Below are 19350 nucleotides of genomic sequence, written 5' to 3' on the forward strand. Positions count from 1 at the left end.
ACCCATGCAATCCATGCATACAAAGAAACCAAAATAAATAAGTTCATAAATTAAGTTATGTGTAATAAAATGGACTGATACAGGGAACAAGTGTTGAACATGCTAACTGAAATTAATTTAATACTTTGTGCAAAATCCTTTGTTGGTAATGACAGCTTCAAGACGCCTCCTGTATGGAGAAACTAGTCGCAATGCATTGCTTAGATGTGATGTGGGCCCATTCTTCCACACAGTCTTCAAATCTTGAAAGTTCCCTGGGCCTCGTCTATGAACTCTGACCTCTAGTTCTTTCCATAGATTTTCTATTGGATTTAAGTCAGGTGATTGGCTGGGCCATTCTAGCAGCTTTATTTTTTTTTTTTTAAACCAATTGGGAGTTTCCTTGGCTTTGTGTTTGGGATCATTGTCTTGCTGAAATGTCCACCCTCATTTCATTATCATCATCCTGGTAGATGGCAGCAGATTATCAAAAATGTCTTGTTACATTTTTCCATTCACCCTTCCTTCAATGATACAAAGCCCCACACCATGATGTTCCCACCTCCAAACTTCACTGTTGGTATGGTGTTTTTGGGGTGATGTGCAGTGCCATTTTACCTCCAAACATGGTGTGTCTTATGGCAACCAAAGAGTTCAATTTTGGTCTCATCTGACCAGACTATATTCTCCCTGTATTTCACAGGCTTATCTAAATGTTGTGCAGCAAACTGTAAAAACAAGCTTCAACAGGGGTGGACTGACCATTCGAGCACTCGGGCACCGCCCGAGTGCCCGGGGTCAGTAAGGGGCCCCATGAAATGCCCCAGGTACCTTTTTATAGGCTTTTTTTGAGTGTGGGCAAGGACATTGGGGCCCCATGATCCCCTATTGCCTGGGGGCCCCATGAGTTGTCAGACCGCCCCTGAGCTTCAACATGCTTTCTCTTCAGCAATGGAGTCTTACATAGTGAGTGTGCATACAGGTCATGGCGGTTGAGTGCATTACTTGTTTTCTTTGAAACAAATGTATCTGCTAATTACAGGACTTTCTGAAGCTCTCCACAAGCGGTCCTTGGCTCTTGGACAACTCTGATCATTATTTTTACTCTTCTGTCAGAAATCTGGCGAGGAGCAAGAAATCCTTCTCTAACCAGTGCCATCAGTATGTTTTGCAACAATAAGGTTGCAAAGGTCTTGATAGAGTTCTTTGCTTTTACCCATCATGAGATGTTTCTTGTAATGAGACACCCTTTTATAGGCAAACCAGTTGAGACTGAACCAGTTGATATTAATTTGCACTGACAAGGGGCAGGATTTCTTTGTAATTACTAACAGATTTCAGGAGGTGTCTTGGCTCTCCATGCCTTTTTGCGCCTCCTTTTCTTCTTGTGTTCAATACTTTTTCCCTGTGTCATTCCATTTTATTACACATAACTTAGTTTGTTTTGGTTTCTTTGCATGTATGGATGTGGTGAAAATTTCATGTCAATAGCACCATAAAAATATATTTACCTAGAAAAATGGTGGCATGTTCAATACTTATTGTACCTGCTGTATGTATTTGCAACAGTGTTCATGTGTCACGGTCTGGTGTCAGGCTCAGAGACCAGTAGCTACAGCAGCGGAAAAGCTCCAGGTAACCAGCAGGATGGTGCACAAGCAGATCACCCTGGCAGATAACGCGAGCTCACCTGAGGTGCGGAGTCTAAGCAGAAACAGGTATTTACCAGAGCTCCTGATAGTAGAGATGGGTTTTGCTGCGTGTTAGTACCAGGTTACGATCCTCAGGATTGCCCCACCAGGTGGTGAGCAAGCCAGAGTCCAGTAGCAGAGATAGCAGGTATGGATCAAACAGAAGCGTAGTCAGTAAACAAGCTGAAGGTCGGTAACAAGTGGTTGCAGGCTGGGATCGGGCAGAAGAGTGGTCGAGGAACAAGCCAAACGTCGGTAATGAGTGATAGCAAAGGTACGGATGGCAGAAGGAGGGACGAGATATTGGCTGCAGAAGGCACAACAATCTGACAAACAGGAAGTGCAAAGAAATGGCTTAAATCAGGAAGTTCATGGGAGGAGCAAAGAGTTCAAGGTTCAGCAGAAAACAAGACACAAGGCAGGATTATCCAATGGATCAGGCAAAGTGGTGTCCAGCATTCCTTGTAGCTCAGTCAGAAGAGTTACTGCCAGACACAGCAGACGTCCTGGGTTCAAGTCCAGGTCCTGACATGTCACTGGAAGAGAGGACAGTGCAAATCCTCCCTGTTTCTTACTACTTCCTTTAAGTATCCTTTGCACTTACATTTCCTGAGCTAAATGGAAAAGAGTAAAAGAGAGGACCCCAACTGTCTTTATTTACTGTTCCTTTTCTTAGTCTTCAGAAACTGGGACACGTTTGTCTTAAGGTATTGATTTACACTGCCTTCTCTTCCAGTGACAGACACAGTTGTACATACAGTACATTAGTGTATGGATATGAAAATAGAAAAGCTTACCCAAGTGACTGTTAAAGTCACAGAAATTATGTTTTATTGTTTGGGGTGTTGGTGTATATACCAAACATTACTTTTTCCTTTTGGCAAATGTAAAATTTTCCTAAAACCATCAAGACTATACACTCATAAGTTACAGTGCCTTGGAAAAGTAAAGTATTCAACCCGCTTGAAAATGTCCACATTTTGTCATGTTACAAGCAAAAACGTAAATATACAGTTAGGTCCATATATATTTTTGGACACAGGCACAATTTTTTTTTTTTCAGGTATTTACCAAAACAAATTCAAACTATAGTTATATAATGGATATGGGCTGAAAATGCACACTCAGGTTTGATTTAAGGGTATGTACATACAAGCTGGAGGAAGGGTTTAGGAATTACAGCTCTTAAAGAGTAGCTATCCCCCCTTTTTCAAGGGACCAAAAGTAAACTGGACAATTGAATTAAAAGCGGTTTCATGGCCAGGTGTGGGCTACTCCTTCGTCATTTCTTCATCAATTAAGCAGGTAAAAGGTCTGGAGCTGATTCTAAGTGTGGTATTTGCATTTGGAATCTATTGCTGTGAACCTACATCATGCGTTAAAAGGAGCTGTCCATGCAAGTGAAAACAGGCCATTGTAAGGCTTCAAAAATGAAACAAATCCATCAGAGAGATAGCAGCAACATTAGGAGTGGCCAAATCAACAGTTTGGTACATTCTGAGGAAAGAAGATTGCACTGGTGAGCTCAACATAAAAAAGCATAGACGTCCATGGAAGACAACAGTGGTGGATGATCGCAGAATCCTCTCTATGGTAAAGAAAACTCCATTCACAGCATCCAGACAAGTGGAGGACACTCTCCAGGAGGTGGGCGTATCATTTTAAAAGTCTGCAATCAAGAGAATACTTCACAAGAGCAAATACAGAGGGTTCACCACAAGGTGCAAACCATTCATAAGCCTGAAGAATAGAAAAACCAGATTAGACTTTGCCAAAAAACATCTAAAAAAGCCAGACCAGTTCGGGAAAAGCATTCTTTGGATGGATGAAACTAAGATTAATTTGCACCTGTCACAATCAGGGGTCAGGCTCGAAGATCAGTTGCTATAGCAGAGGAAAGGCTCACACCAAAACCAACAGGATAGGTACACAGGCAGGTCACCGTGGCGAAGGAGTGGGCTCACCTGAGGTGCGGAGGATCACCCCACCAGGAAGTGAGCAAGCAGAGGTTGAGTAGTGTATTAAGCAGGTAAGGATCAAACAGAAGCGTAGTCAGTAAATAAGCCAAAGGCCGGTAATGAGCAGTTGAAGGTTGGGATCAGGCAGAAGCGTAGTGGAGGATCAAGCCAAGGTAACTTTTTTTTTTATGGTTGAACTGGATGGACTTTTGAAAAAACCTCCTAATAACAGTATTTTTTTTAAACATAAAAAACTTACAATAACTGTTCCAAATTTTTTACAGCCAGACTAACTATGTAACTATGTAATATAGACATACGTTCTCTAAATGTCTTCTCTTTCTCTCTCCTGAAATGGAAATTAATCTCTTGATAGCATCAACCTGCATAGGCTTGGGAGTGTTAGAACCCGGAGAGACTTTTGAATCCTGCTGAACCAAATGGACTAGCAGAGAGATGCATGCCACCACTATTTCCAAACATTCCCAGCCTCTCCTTCTTCCTTTCTGTAAGTCTTTGATCAATTCAGATACATAATTGGATGAAGGCTTCAATTCAGCTGTGTATTCAGTGACAGAGCATTTACCCTGCCGCAGACTATGCAACTTTGCTTCGGCAGTAGCACAGCAGCTGAGATCATCAAAAACCTGATTCATCGCGGTCAAAAAGGTCTCAAAATTATTTAGAGTGGCACTGTCTTGTTCCCTATACACCCTGGTCCAAATTATTATGCAAATGATATTTTTCTCATTTACCTAAATAATTGATGTAAATAACAGTCAGCATAATTCTCATGTTATCAACTATTAAGAGTACAATTCAAATTTTATTGAAAAAACCTCCTAATAACAGTATTTTTTTAAACATACAAAACTTACAATAACTGTTCCAAATTATTACGCACAGTAAGTTTCAAAACACTTTATAGGTTGTAAAGAACTGAAAATTGTCATTTGTTGTGTTTGCAGCATATTTACTGAAATCAAAAGCTAGTTCAATCAAACTTTTAACAACATTTTAACTTTTTAAACATTTTAACAGGTCACGTTACATTTTAACATAGGACCCCTTATTTGATAGCAGCTTCACAAGTCTTGCATCCATTGAACTTGTGAGTTTTTGGACAGTTTCTGCTTCAATTTGTTTGCAAGATGTCAGAATAGCCTCCCAGAGCTGCTGTTTGGATGTAAACTGCCTCCCACCCTCATAGATCTTTTGCTTGAGGATGCTCCAAAGGTTCTCAATAGGATTGAGGTCAGGGGAGGATGGAGGCCACACCATGACTTTCTCTCCTTTTATCCCCATAGCAGCCATTGATGCAGAGGTATTCTTTGTAGCATGAGATGGTGCATTGTCATGCATGAAGATGATTTTATTACAGAAAGCATAGTTCTTCCTTCTGTACCAGGGAAGAAAGTGGTCAGTCATAAACTCCACATACTTTGCAGAGGTCATCTTTACACCTTCGGGGACCCTAAAGGGGCGGACCAGCTCTGTTTCCATGATTCTGGCCCAAAACATGACTCCACCACCGCCTTGCTGACGTCGCAGTCTTGTTGGAACAGGGTGGCTGTCCACCAACCATCCACTACTCCATCCATCTGGACCATCCAGGGTTGCACGGCACTCATCAGTAAACAGGACTGTTCGAAAATTAGTCTTCATGTATTTTTCTGCCCAGTGCAGCCATTTCTGCTTGTGAGCATTGGTTAGTGGTGGCCGAATAGAAGGTTTATGCACAGTTGCAAGACTCTGGAGGACTCTATACCTTGATGTCCGTGGGACTCCAGAGGCACCAGCAGCTTCAAATATCTGTTTGCTGCTATGTAATGGTATTTTAGCAGCTGCTCTCTTGATCCGATGCATGGATCTGGCAGAAATCTTCCTCAATGTGCCTTTATCTGCACAAACCAGTCTGTGCTCTGAATCAGCCACAAATCTCTTAATAGGGCAAAGATCACGCTTACGTTTTTGTGAAATATCTAATGTTTTCATACCTCGTCCAAGCCATTGAACTATTTCACTCTTTTCGGCAACAGAGAGATCCTTTTTCTTCCCCATATTGCTTGAAAATGGTGTTCTGCTTAATAATGTGGAACACCCTCCTTTAGTAGTTTTTCCTTAAATTGGGCTCACTTGCCAATCTAATTCTCACAGGTGTCCAAGATTGTTTTCAGTGATCAAAAGAGCCCTGAGACACAATGCCATCCATGAGTTAAACTGAAAAACAAAATATTTAATCTTTGTGACACTTAAATAGAATTTGCATAATAATTTGGAACAGGGTGTAAGGGGAGGCCCAAGCTAGAGCTTCCCCGTCAGAAGTCCAATAATAAACATTACCTTCTTATTCTCTGAAGGAAATACAGCATTTGGAAATATATACAACACTGATAAGGGAACCCCTGTAATGGCGGTGGTCGCCATTAAACTTAGATGGTTGAGTCTGGGTCATGTGTGTGTTAATATCATCTCGGTCAAACAGATGTCTCTGCAGATTATGAATCTCCCACTGTTGCCTATCCACTATACTTTCTTGATAGGTAACCCCAAATTCCTGCAGCTCAGCAATTTGCTGCCTAAGAGGAGCCACAATGTTTGCTATAGCGGTCTCCATGTTTGGGCCAGATTATTCTGTCACAATCAGGGGTCAGGCTAGAAGACCGGTTGCTATAGCAGTGGAAAGGTTCACACTGAAACAAGCAGGATAGGTACACAGGCAGGTCACCGTGATGGAGCAGTGGGCTCACCTGAGGTGAGGAGTCTAAGTACTAAGTGGTGTTCGCCAGAGCACCTGATGGTGGAGATGGATTTTGCTGCTTGTTAGCACCAGGTCACGGTCCTCAGGATCAATCCACCAGGAGGTGAGCAAGTGGAGGTCCAGTAGTGTATAAAGCAGGTAAGGATCAAACAGAAGTGTAGTCAGTAAACAAGCCAAATGTCGGTAATGAGCAGTTGCAGGTTGGGATCAGGCAGAAGCGTAGGATCAAGCCAAGGGTCAATAATGAGTGGTAGCAAAATATGGATGACAGCAGAGAAGGCAAAGAGCAAGATACTGGCTGGAGAGAGCAAAATTAATTCGATCATTCATATAATTGTCAAGGGAGCTGTCCCAAATTCCAGAAACATTGCCACACCGCTAAAGGCCTGGCTTCAGACCCAGGCTCTGATAGTACTCCCCTCCCCACAAGACATTCCATGGACGTCTTAGGTCCAGGCTTGTAGGGAAACCTCTGGTGGAATTCTCTTGTTAATCTAAGAGCATGAACCTTTTCTTCAGCTTCCCAAGAATTCTCCTCTTGCCCATATCCTTCCCATTGAACAAGTTATTGCAATTTATTTCTAAAGATCCTAGAGTCAAGAATTTTCTCCACCACATATTCTTCTTCACCCTGTACCTCAACAGGTGGAGGAGGTGGAAGAATTCTTCCAGAGAAGGGATTTTCATGAAATGGTTTAAGTAAAGATTTGTGAAAAACAGGGTGAATCTTCATACCGTCAGTGTCACGATCAGGGGGCAGGCTCAAAGACCAGTTGAAAAGACTTACCTGAAACCAGCAGGATAGGTACACAGATAGGTCACCATGGCAGAGGAGTGGGATCACCCGAGGTGCAGAGTCTAAGTACCAAGCTCCTAATGGTGGAAATGGATTTGGCTGCATGTTAGCACCAGGTCGTGGTCCTCAGGATCACCCCACCAGGAGGTGAGCAAGCGGAGGTCCAGTAGCATATAAACAGGTAAGGATCAAATGGAAGCGTGGTCAGTAAACAAGCCAAGGTCCGTAAGGAGCAGTTTCAGGTTGGGATCAGGCAGAAGCGTAGTCGAGAACAAGCCATGGGTCAATAACGAGTGATAGCAAAATACGGATAACAGCAGAGATTATAAGGAGCACAATACTGGCTGGAGAGTACAATAATCTGGCAAACAGGAAGTGCAGAGACATGGTTTATATCAGGAAGTTCATAGGAGGAGCAAAGGGTTCATGGTTCATGATAAACAAGATTAAGGTAGGATCATCCAAATAATTGTCAAGGGAGCTGTCCAGCATTCCAGGTGGCTCAGCAAGAAGAAACATTGCCAATCACTGCAGAAGGCCCAGGTTCAGACCCAGGCTCTGACAGTCAGGAATTTTTAAGCAATAGGTGACTGGGCTGATCTGAGCAGAAATCTGGAAACCTTTGGCCCAACTTTGCCGATGGAACATGAACCTTAAGATTTCTGGTTGATAGCCAAACCTCGTTGCCCATATGAAAGGTAGGAAGTGATCTGTGATGTCTATCAGCAGCCTTTTTATAACATTCTTGAGCCTCCCCCAAAGTCTTGATCAACTTCACATGAATCTCCTGCGATGTAGTTAATCTGTTGGTAACAGCAGGAATTTGAGTTGCGATAGGAAGATCAGGAATAAAAACTGGATTATACCCAATATTGAGGAAAAGAGGGCTTTGGGAGGTAGAGCTATGTTTAGAATTGTTATAGGCAAACTCTGCCATAGGAAGATAGTCCACCCAGTCATCCTGAAGACAACTGACAAAACACCGAAGGTACTGCTCCAAAGTTTGATTGGTCCTCTCGGTCTGAACTTTAGACTGAGGATGAAAAGCAGAGGACAGGTTGTTACACCTAAAGCTGTACAAAGGCTTTTAAAATTTTTTGAAGTGAAACTATACTCCTCTGTCATCTTGAACCATCAACTCAGTTTGTTCAGCAGAAGGTAACCCTTAACCGGTATAAAATGAACCACTTTAGTAAGACGGTTGATGACTACCAAGAAAGTGGTCATTTCTTCTGAGGGAGATAAATCGACCACAAGTCCATAGAAATTGACCCCCATGGTATTGATGGAACAGAAAGTGGCTGGAGCAACCCCAAAGGAGAAGCTCGGGGTTTCTTTTTTACTTACGTCAGATAGGAGGCCACATAGCGTTTGACATCTTTCTTATAACCAGGCCACCAGAAGGAATGTTTCAAAAGTTCTTCTCTCTTAGAAACCCCAAAATGCCCCGCAAGTTTAGAGTCCTGCATGAATTTGAGGGCTTCAATCCGAGCAGATTCCGTTACATAGAGACGATGTGCTTGAGTCCAAAAGCTGTTCTTGTATTCAAGGTTAATGAAGGAGGATGATTGAGAAGTGGGTCATTCTCATACCTCATACCTGTGGCCCCTAGGAAGTTCTTTTGAGTTAGGATTGTACATTCAGAGTTGCCTTCCTAAGGAGGCTCAGGCAACATTCTTGATAAAGGCATCAGCCTTACCATTCCTCAATCCAGGTCGATATGAGATAATAAAACTGAATCTGGAAAAGAATAAAGACCAATGTGCTTGTCAAGAAGACAATCTCTTGGCAGAGCAAATTAATTTCACATTTTTATGATCAGTGAGAACAGTTACAAGATGATTAGCCCCTTCCAGCAGATGCCTCCATTCAGAAAAGGGTTCCTTAATTGCCAGTAACTCCTTATTCCCAGTGTCATAATTCATTTCAGCTGAAGACACCAAACAAGAAAAGTAAGTACAAGGATAAAGCTGCATTTTTTTCATATCTTTTTTTTGCTGAGGCAGGATAGCTACCAAGGCAGAGTCAGAAGCATCCACTTCCACTATAAAGGGTAGTTCAGGATCGGGATGTATCCAAATTGGTGCAGAAGTGAAAAGAGCTTCTAGCTTTACAAAAGCAGCCTGTGCCTCAGGGGTCCACATGAAGGGTAGCCATTTTATTGTCAGCTGTGTAATTGGAGCTATCACCTTAGAGAAGTTTCTTATGAATTTTCTGTAGAAGTTGACAAACCCGAAGAAACATTGAATTTCCTTAACATTTCTAGGGGCTGGCCAATCTACCACTGCTTTGAGCTTCTTGGGATCAATGCTTACTCCTTCTGGAGAAATATATCCTAAAAACTGGATCTGGGTTTGTGCAAACTCGCATTTCTCCAATTTAATGTAAAGATCTATTCTTACTTAATCTTTCAAAGATGGTGCAAACATGTTTGTGGTGCTCTTCCAGATTATCGAAAAAGATGAAAATATCTTCCAGATAAGCAATCAAATGGGTCCAACAGATCATGAAAAACATTGTTGATGAAGTGTTGAAAAGTCACAAGGGTGTTGCAAAGTCCAAATGGCAAGACCAAGGACTCAAAATGCCCATACCTGGTTTTAAAAGGTGGTTTTCCATTCGTCTCCTTGACAAATGTGGACAAGATTATATGCCCCTCGTAAGTCAAGTTTTGGAAAGATTTTTGCAGAACGGAGTCTTTACAACATTTCAGAGATCAAAGGGAGTGGATAATGGTTTTTAATAGTGATTTTTATTCATGTCCATGCAATTCAATGCATGGACCCAAGGTGGAGTCTCTCTTTCAACAAAGAACAGGGCTGCTCCTGTAGGAGATGTTGAGTGTCTAATAAAGCCCTACTCTAAATTCTTATCAAGCCACTCCCTGAGCACCTTTAATTCAGGTTCTGACAGATTGAAAAGGCAGCCAAAAGGTATTTCTGCCCCTGGGAGCAGCTCAATGGGACAATCATAGGGGCAATGAGGAGGTAATTGATTGGAATTTTTCTTATTACAGACATCCCAGAACTCGGGGTATTGTGGAGGCAAGTTGTCATATGACTGGATAGTTACCACATCAACTTGCGATTCCTTGGCCGGGGAAGAACATGTTCGACAAAGTTCCCTACAGTATTTCTTGCAATGGGGGGGGGGACATAAAATCTATTGTCCGTGCTCCCCAGTTGATGGAGGGATTGTGAGTGGAGAACCAAGGAACTCCCAGGATGATAGGAAACTTGGGTGATGCAATCAGCTGAAAGCATCGGTCTCACGATGATCAGCCACAAATTGGTGTACCAGAGGAACCGTTTTATGGGTAACAGGTCCTGAAGATAAGGGTGAACCATCAACCGTCTCCTTATCAATAGGAGCAAATGTATTTCTTGCTTGAATATTATTGCTGTAGGCAAATTATATATCCATAAAGTTCCACCCAGCCCCGGAGTCCAGCATTGCTGAGATGGAGACTTCACGGCCCTCTGAGACAAATTTAATAGGGATGACAAAATGAGAGAGTAGAGAGATTACTTTATTTTCTTCAGGAATCAGTGAGGAGACTGGATAATAGAGTTTATTTGTTCAGGCACAATCACATCAGTCATAGCAATTGTTCTTCTAACTTTGTTAGGACAATTAACTGCATAATGACCAGAGTCCACACAATATGGAGGAGCTCAGCTATGAGGAAAGATTAGAGGAACTGAATTTATTCTATCTTGTGAAGAGGAGATTAAGGGGTGGATATGATCAACATGTATAAATATATCAGTGGTTCATACAGTGAACTCGGTGTAGAGCTATTCACCCTGAGGTCATCACAGAGGACAAGGGGGCACTCTTTATGTCTGGAGGAAAAGAGAATTAATCTCCAAATATAGAACGGTTTCTTCACAGTAAGAGCTGTGAAAATGTGGAATAAACTCCCTCAAGAGTTGGCTTTGGCCAGCTCAGTGGATTGCTTTAAAAAAGGCCTTGATTCTTTCATGGATACACAGACTATAACAGGATACTAACATTTATAGTTAAAGTTGATCCAGGGAATATCCGGTAGCCCCTCAAGGGATCAGGAAGGATTTTTTTCCCCTGCAGGAGCAAATTGGATCATGCTTTGCTGTTTTTTTTTACCTTCCGCTGGATCAATTGTGGGTGTAAGATTATAACTTTTATAAATATAAAGTGCAGCGCTCTCCCTAAACTAATTTAAATAAATATAAATAAAATTTAAATAGAGTGCACACTTGGCTAAAAATGCTCTACATAATAACACAAACTACTAAACATATGTGTAAGAATAGTGCATATACAAATATGCGCATAAGAAAAAATTGTGCAAACCATGTGCTTCAAAGTGAGAATAAAGTGCAATCAAAATGAGAATAAAGTGCAATAAAAATCACTCCAATCATCTATTACAAATAATGATAAATCTCAAAAATAAAATAAAGTGTCCAAATGCATAAAAAAAACTAGCAATCTTCATGCATATGTCACACGTGTCCACACTGTGTGAATCCAAACTTTGGCCGTGATGGCTCCTCACCTCCTTGCCAAGACCCCACAGGGTCAGCTCGCTCAACAACAGGACACCCTTTAGATGACTCACCAGGACCTTCCCCGCCTCTTACACTCTAACAGCGATCTCCTCCTCGGTTTATATGCAAACAAAAACTCACATAGTGTAATCCTGTTTATTAATTCAGTAGATATGTAGTAAAAATTGCCCACTCACATTTAGAATCATCTTTAACAAGCCTTCAGTACCCCATGCTATGAATCTCCTGCATGGGTATATGTATACAGGGGTTTCAAATATGGCCGCCACGCCGGAAATGACGTCACCGTGCTCCCAGAGTCCTCCTCGCGTTCCGACACGTTGCGTCACGGTAACACGTGACTTCCTCAGGGTTAACGCCCACTGAGGAGTGAATTCTATATATACTCTTCCCAACCCAATCAGAATTGGGGGCGGACCCGAGCGGCCATTTTCTCTGAGCCCACAAGTATTATCCATTAATGCGGTAACCATAACAGTGAATAAACGATATAGAGCAACGGACCAGCGACCTATATACACTTCCCCCTATACAGCAATGGGAATGTACTCCTCCACCTCCGGAATACAACTATAACAATCCATTATGGCAATAAAAACACCAATTGATAATATATTAAAATTATCTTGAGGAATTGAATACCCAGTTAGCAGATGGTTTAACGTACAAAGTCCTCCCTAATGATCCTACATCTCTTTACAAGAAAGAATTGATGAAGTTGGTGAAAGGAGGGAAAGAAATGAAGGTTTTGAATCAAAAAGAGGCGAAATTTTTAGTACCAGAATCTTGTAGAATCCCCGTAATATACACAATCCTCAAACTACATAAGGATCAGACCAACCCGCCAGGTCATCCAATAGTAAATGGGATCAAATCAATTTTAGCAAGAATGGGGAACTATATTGATATATTTTTACAACCACTGGTCAAAGAAACTAAATCCTATCTACGCGATACCAAACACCTGTTACAGGAATTAGAAAAGGTAAAAGATAATATTCAAGGGAGTTCCGACATCTATTTAGTGAGTGCAGACGTCGCATCCCTGTATACAATAATAGGGCATGAGGAAGCGATTGAATCTGTGAGTTGGGGTCTCAGAGTGTTTAGCAAATTACCTTGGAAACAAAAGAAGTATTTAATAGAGTGTTTAGACTTTAGTCTATCACATAACTATTTCTGGCATGCTGAGCAATTCTTCCAACAGATTAGGGGTGTAGCCATGGGTGCGCGATTTGCTCCGAGTGTGGCGAACCTATTCATGGCGCAATGAGAGGAAGAAATGATTTATTCACATTACAGAAAAGAGTTATTGATATATAAACGTTTTATTGATGATGTATTCATTGTGTGGAAAGGAAGTCTGGAATCCCTGCGAGAGTTTCTTGACATTCTAAATAATAACCAGAAGAACATTAAATTAGCATGGGAAATTGGCAGTGAATGTATTAACTTTCTGGATTTGAATATTAGAATTATTAATAATAAATTCATCACTAAAACATATTTCAAAGAGGTAGATTGGAATGGATATATTCCTATAGGAAGCTGCCACTATCCCCCGTGGCTGAGGAACATTCCGAAAGGACAATTTGTACGTTTAAGAAGGAACTGCACTCTAAAAGATGAATATTTGGAACAAAGTAATATAATAGGGGAGAGATTCCTGAAGAAGGGATATACGCAAGAATTTATTGATAAAAATAAGAAAGAAATAGGTGATATGGATAGGTGTGATTTTTTTTGAAGGATAGAAATGAAAAGAAGAAAGATCAAGACCAGTTGGCTATAATTTTAGATTTTAATTTACATTTTAAAATGGTGGAAGGCATTTTTAAAAAACATTGGCCTCTTTTAAAAGCAGACCCTATACTAGGCACTGTTTTATCAGATCGTCCGAAATTTATTCATAGGAAGGCCCCTTCAATAAGGACAAAAGTAATAAAGAATGTAATTAACCCACCTAATAAGAAAATGGTGACATTTTTGGATACAGCCGGTTTCTTTCCGTGTAGAAAGTGCTACGCGTGTAGAGAAACTAAAGGGGCGAACAGGAGAAAATCATCATTTAAAGCAACAGTCACAGGTAATGAGTATAATATTAGTGAATTCATCTCATGCAGAACAGAAGGGGTGGTGTACTGTTTGGAATGCTCTTACGGTCTTCAGTACGTGGGGAGGACGAAAAGACCTCTATGGAAGCGACTACGAGAGCATGTACAAAAAATAAAGAAGGGATCAGTAAAACATAGTGTGCCTAGACATTTTTGCTCCATCACAACAAGGATCCCTCCATGCTAAAATTCTGGGCAATAGAGAAGTATAATAGTCATTGGAGGGGGAGCCATAAAGTAAGGTCCTTGAGTAAATCCGAATCGAAATGGATTTTTGATATGAAGACTCAAGTCCCAAAAGGCCTAAACGTAGACTTCGATTTAAACTGCTTCATTAGTGATTATTAATGAGTGTAGAGGTTTACGTGGTAATATCTGGTTTGTTACGTGAAATTAATTAATGGAATTTTAATTAATGTTTTTAATTATTTATTTTTTTAGATTTGTCTTAATTAGGATTTGTCAATGATGTATAGTGATCTGTTTTGCGCAAATATTTAGAAGGATTAATAACACAATATTTCATTTTGTGTAGTAGAGAATGACGTTTTAGTAATAGGATAATATGATGTAGTGATAGGTTTTATTATCATGTAAGTTTGTAAACCGATGCTATGGATGAATTTATGGGTATATATACATATACTTATATTTTTATTGATCTTATGGATTTGATTTTAATATTAATAAAATTGGTTTGATGGGTATTCTAATTTTAATTCCATAGTGTAATATGATATGTGTCCAATAGGGGGAGGGGGGTGATAGAATTGGTTGTTTTATTTTGTATCCTTTATTAATTCCCCCAGTCTTAACTTATTTTATTTTAATATCAATTGGTGTTTTTATTGCCATAATGGATTGTTATAGTTGTATTCCGGAGGTGGAGGAGTACATTCCCATTGCTGTATAGGGGGAAGTGTATATAGGTCGCTGGTCCGTTGCTCCATATCGTTTATTCACTGTTATGGTCACCGCATTAATGGATAATACTTGTGGGCTCAGAGAAAATGGCCGCTCGGGTCCGCCCCCAATTCTGATTGGGTTGGGAAGAGTATATATAGAATTCAGTCCTCGGTGGGCGTTAACCCTGAGGAAGTCACGTGTTACCGTGACGCAACGCGTCGGAACGCGAGGAGGATTCTGGGAGCGCAGTGACGTCATTTCCGGCGTGGCGGCCATATTTGAAACCCCTGTATACATATACCGTTGCAGGAGATTCATAGCATGGGGTACTGAAGGCTTGTTACAAGACGATTCTAAATGTGAGTGGGCAATTTTTACTACATATCTACTGATTTAATAAACAGGATTACACTATGTGAGTTTTTGTTTGCATATAAACCGAGGAGGAGATCGCTGTTAGAGTGTAAGAGGCGGGGAAGGTCCTGGTGAGTCATCTAAAGGGTGTCCTGTTGTTGAGCGAGCTGACCCTGTGGGGTCTTGGCAAGGAGGTGAGGAGCCATCACGGCCAAAGTTTGGATTCACACAGTGTGGACACGTGTGACACATGCATGAAGATTGCTAGTTTTTTTTATGCATTTGGACACTTTATTTTATTTTTGAGATTTATCATTATTTGTAATAGATGATTGGAGTGATTTTTATTGCACTTTATTCTCATTTTGATTGCACTTTATTCTCACTTTGAAGCACACGGTTTGCACAATTTTTGCTTATGCGCATATTTGTATATGCACTATTCTTACACATATGTTTAGTAGTTTGTGTTATTATGTAGAGCATTTTTAGCCAAGTGTGCACTCTATTTAAATTTTATTTATATTTATTTAAATTAATTTAGGGAGAGCGCTGCACTTTATATTTATATTTATTCACTCATTTTGGTAAAGGAGTTTGGTGTCAGCTGCTTGGTGAATAGGGCCCCATTCTTAGCGCAGGACGTTCTCGCACTTTGATTTCTGGATTATAACTTTTTTTTTTTTTAATGGTTGAACTGGATGGACTTTTCTCTTTTTTCAGCCAGACTAACTATGTAACTATGTAATATAGACATACGTTCTCTGAACGTCTTCTCTGTCCTGAATGGAAACGGATCTCTTGATAGCATCAACCTGCATAGGCTCGGGAGTGTTAGAAGCCGGAGAGACATTTGAATCCTGCTGAACAAATGGACTAGCAGAGAGATGCATGCCACCACTATTTCTAAAAATTCCCAGCCTCTCCTTCCTCCTTTCTGTAAGTCTTTGATCAATTCAGATACATAATTGGATGAAGGGCTCAAGATCATTAGGAGTATCTACTCTGGCAAGCTCATCCTTTACCTGTTCAGAAAGCTCTTGGTACAACTGGCTTTTTTAAGCTGCAGGGTTCCAAGTGGTATCTGCGATCCAACATATGAATACAGCTGTGTATTCAGCGACAGAACGTTTACCATGCCACAGACTATGCAACTTTGCTCGGCCGTAGCACAGCAGTTGGGATCATTAAAAACCTGATTCATTGCAGTCAAAAAGGTCTCAAAATTATTCAGAGTGGCACTGTCTTGTTATATATAAGGGAAGGCCCAAGCTAGAGCTTCCCCAGTCAAAAGTCCAATAATAAACATTACCTTCTTTTTCTCTGAAGGAAATACAGCAGAGTGCATTTGGAAATATATACGACACTGATTAAGAAAACCCCTGTAATGGCGGCGGTCGCCATTAAACTTAGATGGTTGAGGCTGGGTCATGTGTGTTAGTATCATCTCGGTTCAGCAGTTGTCTCTGCAGAGTATAAATCTCTCCCAGTTGTCCTTTGTTGTACAAAATGGTCCCTCATTCTATCTCTCATACGTCTGGTTGTTCTCCCAATATATTGTTTACTGAAAGAACATTCCAGCAAGTACACAACATGAAGAAATCAATGGTATAACTTTTCTTAGTAATACTAGATGAAAATGAGACAACTTTACCGTACCTACTACCCATTAATAGACAAATCATACAACTGTTGCAGGGGAAAAAACTTTTGAGGTCAGAAAAGAGAGAGATTTCCTTAGGTGGATTAACTACTGCAACTTTATCTCTCAAAGTGGGAGCTCTCTGAAAAATTACTTCAAGTTACTCTGGTAAAAAATCTCTGAAGACAGATACCAAATCCATTGAGATTAGTGGCAAACAGTAAAGATGTTTATTAGTGCTACTTACAAAAAACGATATACAAAGTGCTGTACAGTGTTTATCCAAAATAAAGGAAAATATCAAACAAAAAAGAAAACCTAGCCGTGTCACGGCTCACACTACATAGTAATGCAGGTCATAACTACCAGACTGATCAAGCCTACTGCTTGTCAGCCACAGCTAGTTAGTTTCCACCAATCTTTCAGCTCTCCAGACAGGACTTGTCTGATCCCCAGGCCAAGAGCCCTGGCTACAGGTCCCAGGTGGATTTAATTGCCCATGGAGAGAGAGGTAAACCCTGCACTGCACCTCATATCAGAGATCCCTAAAAGGTATAGGTAAGGAACCTGAGAGATCTATAAACCCTGAACAAGACTTTCCCAGGGTTCCTTTGGTTCCTTTCCAACATTCCCCATCTTAAGCCCTGGCCTGTGCTTTACAGTGAAGGCATAGTCCTGCAGGGCCAGAATCCACTGGTTTAGCTTTCTTTTTGTTTCCTTCTTTTGAATCATCCACTTGAGGGGAGCATGGTCAGATATCAACTCAAACTGGCATCCTAACAGATAATACTTTAGTGCGTCTAAGGCCCACTTTATGGCTAAACATTCCTTTTCTATGACAGCATATTGAGCTTTCTGATCAGGTACACCACAGGGTGTTCTTCCCCATTGCGTACCTGTGACAATACCGCTCCAATTCCAACATCAGACACATCCATCTGCAGCAAAAAATCTTTAGAGAAGTCGGGGGAGTATAACACTGTCTGTGAACAAAGGGCCTTCTTCAAGAGTTTAAAAGACTCCTCTGCTTCTGTGGACCATTTCACCATTACCGAGTCTTTCCCTTTTGTCATGTCAGTTAGTGGAGCTGCTAGGGTTGCAAAATTCGGGATGAACCTTCTATAGTACCCCAAGATACCCAGAAACACCCTGACCTACTTCTTATGTGCTGGACATGGCCATTCTTGGATGGCTTCTACTTTGTTTAATTGTGGTTTTATGATTCCCTGACCAATAGTGTAGCCCATATACCTAGCTTCCTGTAACCCAATGGAACATTTCTTTGGATTGGCTGTAAAACCTACCTTGAAAAGGGAATATAAGACCACCTGAATACGGGGCAAGTGAGACTCCCAGTCAGTGCTATGTATTACAATGCCGTCCATATAGGTGGCTGCATATTGTTGGTGAGGTCTTAGGGTTCTGTCTAGAGATGAGTGAAGTATTCAAAAATTCGATTCGGCTGATTCGGTGAATTCGAGGAATAAATTTGATTCGATGCGAATATATTCGCTGCGAATTTAACTTAGAAAAAGGGTTTCTAGGCTTCAGAGAGCCTTTATATTAGTGCAGAACACTGTACCTTTAATTTAAATGCCCTTGGAGTCTGCTGAGGAAGAGAAATAATACTGTCAGTCAGTATGACATGCAGATGAGTGCCGTCGATCTTAGAATCACCGCACACTTCACTCATTTGGGCAGTCACGGGGCCAAAACCAGAGTGTGGAGCCACAGTGTGGCGGTGGAGGCAGCAGCAATAGGAGGCCATACAGCACCCTATGACAAAAATGGAACCCACCAGCAGTGTGAGGAGACCTGAAAGTGGCACATGGCAGAGTGTGGCGATGGAGACAGCAGCAATGGGAGGCCGTACAGGGACCCATGAGACACTCTGGACCTGGCAGCAGCATGAGGAGGCGGTACGGGGGCCCATGGCAGATTACGGGCCTGGCAGCAGCAATGGGAGGCCCGTAATCTGCCAGCACCCTATGACAAAATGGAACCCACCAGCAGTGTGAGGAGACCTGAAAGTGGCACATGGCAGAGTGTGGCGATGGAGACAGCAGCAATGGGAGGCCGTACAGGGACCCATGACACACTCTGGACCTGGCAGCAGCATGAGGAGGCGGTACGGGGGCCCGTGGCAGATTACGGGCCTGGCAGCAGCAATGGGAGGCCCCTAATCTGCCAGCACCCTATGACAAAATGGAACCCACCAGCAGTGTGAGGAGACCTGAAAGTGGCACATGGCAGAGTGTGGCGATGGAGACAGCAGCAATGGGAGGCCGTACAGGGACCCATGAGACACTCTGGACCTGGCAGCAGCATGAGGAGGCGGTACGGGGGCCCATGGCAGATTACAGGCCTGGCAGCAGCAATGGGAGGCCCGTAATCTGCCAGCACCCTATGACAAAATGGAACCCACCAGCAGTGTGAGGAGACCTGAAAGTGGCACATGGCAGAGTGTGGCGATGGAGACAGCAGCAATGGGAGGCCGTACAGGGACCCATGAGACACTCTGGATCTGGCAGCAGCATGAGGAGGCGGTACGGGGGCCCATGGCAGATTACGGGCCTGGCAGCAGCAATGGGAGGCC

General features: G+C 41.8%; 1 pseudogene; it reads right to left on the reverse strand.

Moving 5' to 3' along the window:
* Positions 1–6726: 6726 nt before the first annotated feature.
* LOC149454412 (uncharacterized) lies at positions 6727–17803 on the reverse strand (annotated as a pseudogene).
* Between the last annotated feature and the right edge of the window lie 1547 nt (positions 17804–19350).

This window comes from Staurois parvus, unplaced genomic scaffold, assembly GCF_062004578.1.
Source record: "Staurois parvus isolate SC_StPar_1 unplaced genomic scaffold, SC_StPar_1.0 ptg000430l, whole genome shotgun sequence".
NCBI classification, from domain to species: Eukaryota; Metazoa; Chordata; class Amphibia; order Anura; family Ranidae; genus Staurois; species Staurois parvus.